This window comes from Pinus tabuliformis, chromosome 8, assembly GCF_031772625.1.
Source record: "Pinus tabuliformis cultivar Carrire ecotype Pingquan chromosome 8, CPIR1, whole genome shotgun sequence".
NCBI lineage: Eukaryota > Viridiplantae > Streptophyta > Pinopsida > Pinales > Pinaceae > Pinus > Pinus tabuliformis.
In genome coordinates, this window is record NC_142294.1 from 1794809761 (window position 1) to 1794818748 (window position 8988).

The window sequence follows — 8988 nt, forward strand, 5'->3', positions numbered from 1 at the left end:
TACATCATGATTTTGACAATTAGAAGGAGAAAAGTCAAACTGTGAAGAAACTAGGTGAAAAACAAAGTTTTTTTGGCCAAAATTAGCAAAATTCCTCAAATGCACCATGCTGATTTCCTTATGCGTAACACCTATTTGCAGCTGATTTTGGAGGCCTTCCTGGTGTCCAAATTTGCTCCAAGTGGGCTTGCTGGAAAGGTACGTCTGTCTACTTTCCAGAACAGGTCGAATTTATGAATTTGGCCTTCATTTGCCACTTCAAAACTGAGTTCTCCCAACACTGCTTCCCGTGTGTCCAAAAAGGGGCAGAAATGTCATTTTTGAGGTGTTTTTGACCTTTTTGGAAGCTCAAAACCTGTCAAAATTTCTTGGCCATTTGTGCGCATTCATATATTTCCATGAAAAATCTAAAAATGCTGAGTTTTCCTCAAAAGCAGGTCCCTAGAAAAAGCGTTGGCGTGGCGCATCAGGCAGAAAAACCTGTGTTTTAGGCCAAAAATTTCAAAATTGCAAATAGTGTCTCAAATTTCTTGAAATTTGGGCTGAGTGTCCTTCATCAAGTGTTGTGTTGGAACAAGGAAGCCTCAGCCAAGATTTGAAGTCTATCTTGCTCTTTTCGCTTCCTCGATGCCTTCTTCAACTTGGCCTTCAAAATCTTGATTCTTGCTTTGCACACCTTGTTTCTCGCCAAGTAATGATGGGCCATGTGCCTCAACATAGTTTTCTCTTTGTTGGCCTTCTCTAGCGTCTTTTCCAAGTGGATATTTTCCCTCTCAAGCTAAGATTCACGATCAACATTGATTTCTTGTTCAAGTGATGTGAGCTTGACTTTCCTCCTTTTGGTAGCTTGCCGGTTTTCTCGTATGTTTTGTAGCTCCATAATGGTTTGCTGATCCTCTAGCTGTTTGTTTCTTTGCTCCAGATAATTAATGATCCACTTGGCTCTATCCAGGTTGAGAGACAAATGTTGAATGTCATCTTGCTGCTCCTGAATAATCTCTCTAAGCTTTGAGCTTTGTGAGCCCAAATCGGTGTCGTCATCCTGAATAAGAATGAAATCTGTCTCCTGCCCTCCTGAAGGCCCCTCATCATGTAATTACCGCTTGCCCTTTTCCTGTACCTGCTCTGGTGATTGAGGAAACAAGACCCCTTCCACCCCGGGTGGAGATAATAGTTGTTTTGCCACTGCAAACAACCTTCTAGTGCCCTTTTGATAGGTGACAAACACTGGCGCACTAGTTGTTTGTGTCTTATGAATCTCCTGCTGATGTGAAGGTCCTCTTGTCTCATGAAAAACTACTGGTGGTACTTGAGGACCTGTGAAGACGTCATCTGAAATGAAATCCTCCTATGAAATGTTCTGTAAACCAAGCTGATGCAAGACCACAATTTTGATTAGTGCAAAATGATATATACTGTTATACTGCTGTTGAGGAGGCTTCCTATGCACTAAGGTGGTCATCTTCTCAATGCTTCAGCAAATAAAATAGGGGAGATTCAACATTATCACCCTAGTGAAGTGCATTAACAATCTGATGTGATAAGCATATAAGCGAGAAAACCGGCCCTCACAACTGAAATATTTAATTATGAGGTTCATCAAGGGAGCATATGTGTCCTTTAGATATCTGAAGGGAAAAACTCTACTGAGATGTCTCTGATAAACAGGCTTGTTGTAAGGGTCATAATGCTCTCTATCAATCTGCTACCTTTTATTCCACTGCTCACCAACATTTGGAATGCCAGTTGCTTGAGAAATAGTCTCGGGTGTTAAGGTGAATTTCACCGCCAAAGTGACTTGACCATTATGAAGATGGAGCACAAACAATCTGGCCAACTCATGATGGTACTGGACTCTCTTTTCCATCTCACAGAACTCATAACAAGATTGGTGTTGAAAGCATGTGATAGCAAGAGGACAAGCCAATAGTGCGGCAAGTGAAGTAGGCTCTTCTCGCACATGTTTACCACCCTTGTGAGGTCTCCTTGGTGCATGCATTTCTCTAGAAGAATCACTGAGTGTCTCCTCATCTAGGAATGATCTGACTCCATGTTTGCCAATGTTTGAGTTCTCTTTGATGAGTATGAAGAGATTTATGGTGTCTTTAGGTTTTTTTGTTGTCAAGGATGAGAATGTATGAGGGACTATGGAGGGAAAGTGTATGAGGGGTTTTGGGAATGTTGTTTGATAGGATTTTGGGAATAGAAGGGTTTAGGGAACAATATTTAAGCTTTGGGGCAGAAGTTAGGGTTTGGGAATTTTTAGCTAGGGTTTGGAGTAGTGGGATTAGGGATTTAGAATTATTAAACTTAGGGACATGGGGATTAGGGGAATGGGTTGTTGAAAATGTAATGAGAGGGAGAAAATGAATGAGGGAATAAAAGAGTGAGGGAGTGAGAAATGGCTAGGAGTGGAGTTAGAAGCAAAAAACAAAAAGTTGTAAACCCTATGCAATTGTTTTTGTCAAGAAATTCGAGGAGGTAGGGTTTCACGTTTTTCCCATTAAATCACCATAAGCACCAAGATAACTCATTCATTGGTCATGGGAGAAATGTTAACTTACTTGAATCAGTGAGGATTTAGCAAATTTGGCAGTATAGGGAGAGTTTGTGGGTGAAATCAGCTTCCAAACCCTGTGCGTCGTGCCTTATCAATGTGTCACGCCCGTGTAAAATTTACACTGCAGAGTGCGGCCCAATGCGCTGTGCCCACGACCCAATGCGCCATGCCACTGAAAATGCCCAAGTTGCTATGGTTTTTTCTCTTTGGCTTCAACAAGACCTTTCTCTTGTTCATTCTTTCTCCTTTGGATGCAAATGAATTCTTTAAACATAACAAATGGTTTATATACAAAGGATTTTAATTTTTCACTTATAAAAACCCACTTTGTAATGTTTTCCTTTGACTTGCTTTTAAAACTCTGTTTTTGGGAAGTTTGCTTTGTTTTTGCCTTCGATGAACTGAATGCTTTGAATTTTTGTTTGCCTTGCAGGTGATGGAGTTGCAGAGGCTTGGCAAGGTAACCAGGGTTGCCACTGAGGTTATTACATACAAAAAAAAATTAAATTACATTAAATTTATACATCAAAACATAAAACTCTATTTTTCGTCAAAACAGGTTTTGAGGAAAAATCAATCACTGAGCATGTGATTATGGAAATTATTGTTGCTGAAACTTTATTTTACCTCCTCATGCACCTTCTGACTGTTATTAAGGATTTTGAAGACCTTATTGACGAAACCCTAGACCTAATGAGACCTAAAACCCTAAAAATGACTTTTGCAGATTTAAAGACAAAAATTGACTACAGATGATCTAGATGAATGAAAATGGGCCAGCACATGAGGGAAAATGTATAATAAGCCACTACCATTAGATGATCCATGACCCTAATGGAATGCAGCTGATCGGGTGAGACACCTAACATGCAATGCAACAAGAGAATTTGATCACTGACAGAGGGATGAAGATACCGACACTAACATTGGCTCCAATGGGGATGGTAGCTCCTTGGAGGTTCCAAGAACTATAGATCTTTGGGAAGCAGACAGTGCCTTCTTCCATTGGGCAATAGAGTAAAAAACTCAAGCTGAAATGCATGACTGAAAACTGACAACTTGACGACACAAACTGACTCTCACTCAACTAAAAACTGACTCGATACTTAAACACAACCGACAAACTGGAAATGATGCTCAAAGTGGAGCTTATTCAATACAACCTACTCTAGTTGTTCTTTTCATCACCTGATCAAGTGAAATGAAACAACCAATGCAACCAAGTAAGCATTCTGGCTGCTGTTTGCATTCTCCACAAGTTCTTGCTTATGAACAACAAGAAAGAACTGCTGAAAGGCAACTCCCATGACAGCTTGGAAATAGATCCGCTGAATGATATGAATTCTCTATCCACCTCCAAAAACACTGCATAAGCATCTTAAAGTTCATGCACACTGGGACTTAGCTCATCTAATGGATTACTTCTCTTCTCCTCATACCATGAATGCAAACTTTGATCTGAGTTTTGTGACGAGACTCCAACTGAAAATGACCAAGAAACTAGCTGCCAGATCAAGTTTTTATCAATACTTTTGTCAAGCTCACAGATAGGACTTTGATTACAAACTGTTGGGTCTTGAAAATGTCATTCATTTCCATTACAATTTCACTATTATGTCCATTATATCACCTCCATTTCACCTCCATTTCACTACTATGTCACTACATTCATCCCACTTTCATTATCATTGGGCCACATTTATGTTTTTCCAAAATTTATTAATTCTTAGCCTTTTTAAGTGAATTTGTGGTTAAAGATTAGAAAATACTCTGCATATGCTTATACCTAACAAGTGGGTTAAGATTGTTGACATGTGTAGGTCAAAAGGAGGCTTCTAGAAGACCCTTATGTGGCACTCTAAGGCCAAATTCGAATTTGAGTGGAAAGAATCATGGGATCATGAGGATATGTGTCACATCTCCTAATTGTATTGAAACTCTAAGAAGACATGTGTCTTATCAGTTCCTATTTTGATTAGGACTCTAGAGGTAGAGGGAGAGATTCATGGACTCTCATTAATGAGATGGCTTCTCATCTTTTTGTATAAATAGGAGATCTCTCTCCTTCATTTGTTAGCTTAGAGTTTGGTGAGCTTGTTAGTTCTTAAGCTTGTTAGCTTGTGAGTCTTAGCTTAGCTTGGAGTTTGTAGTTCTTCCTTGATGGCTTTTGAAAGCTTTAGAGAGCTTTGTTGTACTTTGTACTTTTGAAGAATTTGAATAAAGCTTTGAATTTCTCAACACGGAAGGAGATGTGAAGTAGATGTCATGGAGCACATTAGAATGTAAGGTAGAGTAGATTTTATTTTGTAATTTTACTTTGATTTCATTATGTCATTTTATTGCTTTCAAGCTTGATAGATTAGATTTTCCATTCATGCAATTTTAATTCATGCAAGTGTGTTCAACCGGTTGATTGTAGATTAGTTTTTCTTTACATGTTTTTGCATCAAATAGTGACATGAGATTGGCATCTCTGCTGACTTTGTTTTTTTAGCTTTTCAATCAGTTATTCTTTGATTTCAGTTTTATTCATTTGCTTTGTTAGTTAGTTTAGATATCAAATTCCTCATATCATTGACGTTATCTCCTAAATCCGTAGCTTAGACTACTTGGTGAGCTATCAGACTATGAATGATGTGATTTGATTTTAGCTTTATTTTCTGCAATTAGATATCAAATTCCTCATATCATTGATGTTATCTCCTAAAGCCATAGCTTAGACTACCTGGTGAGCTATAGGACTATGAATGATGTGATTTGATTTTTGCTTTATTTTTCTGCAATTAGATATCAAATTCCTCATATCATTGACGTTATCTCCTAAAGCCATAGCTTAGACTACCTGGCGAGCTATCAGACTATGAATGATGTGAATTGATTTTACTTTTATTAGTTTACAGTTTTTGATTTGTTTGAGTGCAATAGCTTAACTTTTATTTCTGTATTTAGATAAACAGCAGAGACAGTGATTTCATGATCACTATTTCATCTTCTGTTTGATTTAAGTAGATGCATATTTAAACTTTTGTTCAAGTACTGATTTAATCAATAACACGTTTTGAGATCTTTTGAAGCGCTAAGTTTTGGAAGTTACCATAAGGGACATAAACCTTGTCTTGAAATCTCTATCCATACTTTACCTTCAAGAGTATTCTTAAGACCTTAGAATAGGATTTCCATTGCATTAGACACTTTAGGAGATCAACAAGAACAAAACCCCAAAACAAGATAAAAACTATAAAACAACGAAGTAAGAAAAAAGGTTAACTAAGCACATATGGTGCACCACACTTCATCAGTTTACGATACCCGGATTGATAATTTATGTAGAGCAATTTAAGACATTAAATTGACTAGACACAAACATCATCCAACACATCAGCTATTGGATCATGAAAAACTTGAAAAGATTGTTGCAACCCATTTTCTATTGGCTCCTATGAGATTACATGATTTTCTACAGGCTGCTCATTTGAAGATATAATATGCAATTTACCTTTCAAAAACTGAAATGATTCAAAACAAAATTGTACGGAATCATATTGTATCATTTGATCATATGTTCCAGCTTCCAAGTCTTTATTTGCAACTTGAAAATAAATGGGATTCGGGGGCTGCGACTCTGGATATGAAAAGTCTTGAAAAAGGTTTTCATTACTCTCAAGATGGTCCAAATCAAGACTTGTCGATAGTTGATTTCTAATTGCATGAAAGTTGTCTCTAATGAACTGAAACGAAGAAAAACAAAAACGAAAAGATCCTTCACTTCAAAATTTTCTGCACTTTCTTCATCATTTCCATAGCTGATATGCAACAACTAATCACTATATTCGAACCGCTGAAAGTGAACTTCCTCCTCCCACAAACTAGCTACTGATTCGTCTGCAAGATTAGCTTCTGTTTGGAGAACATAAACATCATCATAATGATCAAACTGAGGAAAATCGTCAGTATAAAGCACATCATCAAGCATACATGTCATATCAACAGATCTCTCTTCTCCAAGATGATCTAGAAAACAATCATTATTAGATGAATGACAACTGGGATAAGAAAGAAAATGTTGTGGATCAACAACTTGTTCCTCTTCAATCAGCGAGCCATGGGCTTGAACATTATACTCATTCCTTGTGATGATCCTTTGCATCATCTCTTCCACTGCACTTACCAAAATGTCAAGCTTTACCTCTAGAGATGTCAATTCCTCCAGATCTATGTTTTTCATCTCTTCTTCCTTCAACTTTTCCCTTCGGATCAGCAAATGAGCCTCTACATCTACTACATTGTTCTGCATCTCTTCAAGTGTTGCAAGGTTCCTTTCTCTCAGCTGGAACTCCATTTCCGGATCAAAAAGGCACCCAAGTAGTGCAAGAGAGTGGATCTAAGAGGAGGTCTTTTATTAACTGGCATCGAAAAATAAACTTGGTTAAACCTGACAGAAAACTATTGTACTATCTCCCTTGGAAATCTTTTCAGCTGGTTATACTCTTCTATAATTAAGAAAGGGTTTTGACTAACCATCCACCTGTTAAGGAAAAATTTGATGAACTGCTGGAAATTTGAAATGCTCACATCAGGCAGGGATTTGAACCAACTCTTGACTTTGCCTTGCAAAGAAAGAGCAAAACGCCTAATACTGACATCCTCTTCATCAACTTCAAAAAGGTCAAAAAAGGACTCAAAATTCAATACATGTCTCTTAGCAGTGATGTTGTCACATTCACCATCAAATCTTGGTAGATATAGGTCATGATTTTTAGGGAAAGCATGGGATATAGGAGGTAAAATCAGAGGCTTGTATCGATATGGAATTTTACAAGGTGTAGGAGTATGTACGGAAGGTGTAGAATCAGTCTTGGCCTCTTGAGGCTCATCAGTTTGAAGACAGTCATCACAAGATTCAGAAAAAGGGTCTTGATCAAGCTCAAAGGCATGCAAATATTTGGTATTTACAATCTTCAAAGGGAAGGAATCAAATGCAGGCTGAGGATCTTTTTTGAAATACAATATACTTTGCAAAGCCTTCTTGACATTCTCAGAAAAAGAGAAGAAATAATTTATGACAAAGAACAAAATGTCTTGGATGAAAGTCCAACTTGAATACCTGATCTTTCTATATTGTCCTTTCATGTTTTTACTGGTCAGGTTCATCCTCTAGTGGAGTTCTTGGATCTAATCTTGAAACTGATTTAAAGTTGCCAGGTGAATGATTTCATCCTTGCGGTGTCTGATCATTGTCCACCATCAACAATCAGATTTGAACTTGATTACATTTTGTTGAGGAAACCATATGTTCAGTTTATAAACTAGACTGGAGATTGACTGAAGCAACATTCATCTACTTTCGCTAATGCAAAGAAAGAGCGTTTCAAAGGCTACCTGGCTAATTTTAGGCTCCGCCTGTAGTCTATAAAGCAAACAACAATAACAAACAAACACTCGTCCCCAGTGGAGTCGCCACTATGTTAGGGCCTAAATCTACGTCAGGCCGAGAAAGGCATGATCTAGGGTAACATCAAACCACGCTTAACCTGGTAGGTAGCCCTACTAGGTCGGGAGAGGGCTCTCTCCTTGTCAATCTCAGAAACGATGGCCAATGAAACTTGAGATGACTGATGTAATGATTTATTTTAGGCTAGGTATGTGTATAGAGGTGTTTGATTGAATTTAAGATGGGTTTGCTGGCTCAAATGTGAAAGGTAGATTTGGGTCCGGGGAGTGGAGATAGTCTTACAAAGATCTCTATGGGGTGAGGTAGGCAAATGGTTTAGCACTTCAAATTGAGTGAGATGGAGAGATTTTATATTGGTGAGGAGTTGGAGAGGGCATGAAAATCTCAGGGATCCTCTTCAAACAGTTGAAAACATAAATAACTAAACAAACCCTAGGTAGAGCATTGCAATTTTCAATGTATTCTACCTTTATCCTTGTTTGATTTAGTTGAGATGACATAAAGAGAGATAATGACATACATAAACACATATAAACTTGCAATTATAGAAGGAAACACAATACCAAATCAAGATGCCACACGAATCCCGTAAAGGGTCGCAAACCCTGGTCAATTCCTTAGCCAAACTGATGAAAAGAGTATACAACAATGCTCAAAGAATTCACAAGAGTCCAACCATGCTAATGACTGAAAAATTACAAGATATAGGCACGCAACAACTAATCCTAGCCTTTAGGGGTCGAGCTCATAAGTTTAGGAGTTGTTCCAACAAAGTCTAAACTGAGAACTAAAAAGTAGGTGGTGGAACAGCTTGCCTCTAAAAACTAGGGAACTGATTCATTCAGTTGCAAACTACCTTTTCATGGATGAATCTACCTCTATGAGTGAAATTTTAGCATAATTACATCAAAATCCATCATGTCACATTAAATTACATCATGAGTTTGACAATTAGAAGGAGAAAAGTCAAACTGTG